Source organism: Anneissia japonica, unplaced genomic scaffold (genome assembly GCF_011630105.1).
Source record: "Anneissia japonica isolate Jap-2015-1 unplaced genomic scaffold, ASM1163010v1 scaffold6792_len961167_cov158, whole genome shotgun sequence".
NCBI classification, from domain to species: domain Eukaryota; kingdom Metazoa; phylum Echinodermata; class Crinoidea; order Comatulida; family Comatulidae; genus Anneissia; species Anneissia japonica.
The window spans coordinates 732,222-734,295 of record NW_022701523.1 but is presented as its reverse complement, the minus strand read 5'-3'; the positions used below and the strand labels follow the sequence as shown (position 1 = coordinate 734,295).

The 2,074-nt window shown below is 34.4% G+C and overlaps 1 long non-coding RNA gene across 1 annotated transcript; it reads right to left on the bottom strand.

The window, feature by feature from the left end:
- Positions 1 to 203: 203 nt before the first annotated feature.
- On the bottom strand, positions 204 to 1,819 carry LOC117103564. The gene is made up of 2 exons (XR_004444613.1): positions 1,697 to 1,819; positions 204 to 368 (listed from the first exon to the last, which is right to left on the bottom strand). It is a non-coding gene; the product is annotated as an uncharacterized LOC117103564 (long non-coding RNA).
- Positions 1,820 to 2,074: the final 255 nt, after the last annotated feature.

The window sequence follows — 2,074 nt, the reverse complement described above, 5'->3', positions numbered from 1 at the left end:
CCCTCTCATACGATACTGTCACCTGCGTTATGTGTCCAAACGTTACCTGTTTGTACGAGTAGTGATAGGGCGATATCGCCTCTCACTACGTAACACTTCAAAGAGAAATGCGAAGGATGAGCTATACCTATATATAATTTTTATACAGCATTAATTTACTTGAGTTCGTGAACTGTGTATCTACTTTTTTAATACTCTTTTTTAACTCTATTAGTCAATAAACTATAGCTTAACGTTTCATGAATTAGGTAACCTATATTTCAGAAGTGAGCTGGTGACTGGAATCAAGTTATAAGTTGTAATTGGTTTCTAAATTTTCCTGATTGTCATAACCGTCGTAAGCACAATTCATATTGGCGTAATCAATCCTGAAACAAAAAAATAGTAGTCATGAGACCTATAATTATGTGCTTATCTAGTGTCTAATACCCATTTCACACTAGCAGAAAATATTACAACTTTTAAAAATTATGAACAAGTTGTAACAAGTTTGATATTCCGAGATTTTTGGTTCGTTTCACACATGCACTTTCAAACCATGAGAAATCTCGTGAAAACTCGGAAGAATAATGACTAGGCCTAGAGTAGCACTAGTAGTAGGCCTAGGCTAGTTAAGTTGTAGGTTGTCCGAATTACATATCAACTTCTAAACTAGGCCTGGTACCGAATTAACAAGAGTATATAATTATTCCATGGTCCTTAGCCTTCGTAGAGTAAAAGGAATTCAACTCCTAGCTTGCTTGCTGTAGTCGAGCTGGCGAGAAAGATAGGCCTAGGCTGCTAGGCGCAGTCGGGCCGCCCGCCGGTAGGTAGCTCACCGTTGTTGTTAGAGGCAATAAGTGCGACAAGCATCATAATGATTCGCTGTCGGCGTATTTTACGAAGCCTGGTGATTTTTACTACTCCGACAAATTTAGCGAGATTTCTTTTGATTTTAGGTGGCCTATTAACAAATGGTAGTAATGTTTTCCATCGCTGACGCCATTCGTTCGAACTAAACAAAACAAAAAAACACAGCCCGCGAAAAGGTGAAAATAGGGACATGACGCATGCGCAACAACAACTCGGAAGATTTCGGGGGAAAAAACAGGCCTTGTGATGTTACTTGTTACAAGTTGTTAATATTTTCAAAATAGCATCAGTGTGAAATGGGTAAAAGAAACTAGTTTCTTGCAAAAATATTGGTCTAAAATACAGCTTGTTAAAAGTGGATATTAACCTCATTGGTTTCCACAGTAAATTATATAAACAGAAATCGTAATTTAAACATTAGTAACAACTGCAGAATCCATTAAAAAAACTGATTATACAGTGAACAATGTTAAAAATAATTAAGTACAACAAATTAATTAGAAAACATAAAAAAATTAAAAGCGTCACTTTGTTTTCATTATTTAAAAGGCGCTTTGGATATTAGCCGACCTTCTAGGACATGTTCATAAAGTCACCCTACGTGCATGTGGTAAAAAATATTATCAATTTGAAATATATCTGATCATCTATTAATATAAAATGTGCCATCGAATTACAACAAGAACATAAAAGAAATACCGTTTAGTTATGGTTTAATTTAGCGTAGGTGTTGTTTTCCTTTCTTATCTTTAAAACATTAATGGAGTAGGATATTCACCCAATTACAAAATTGTTTAAAGAACTGTTAAAATCATGTATATAAATATACCTTTTGAAAACTCACTTTTCTTGCTGACTATGGTGTTTGACTTTCTTTTTCTTCTTGATAATGAGGACAAAAGAAATTGTGACTATAGATACGCCAACCAATGAAAGACCGATAATCAAGAACAACATAACTGGTTCTGCGTTTGAATTACAACAAAAACAGAGATACTAATGAAAACCAAATTTTCGGGAGCAACTGATCCACTCTTTAAAAGACTCAATAAGAGCACTTAACAGAATGATGAGGTAAATTAATCAATATTGTGTGCTATGGTTTTTGTCAGGGTCATTTTTCCTAATTTTTGTGGTTGATGTGAAATCAAATCTTGGTAGGTTATTGGTTTCGCCAACGTAGTTGTCTTTGGTACATATTATATATACATACATACATATA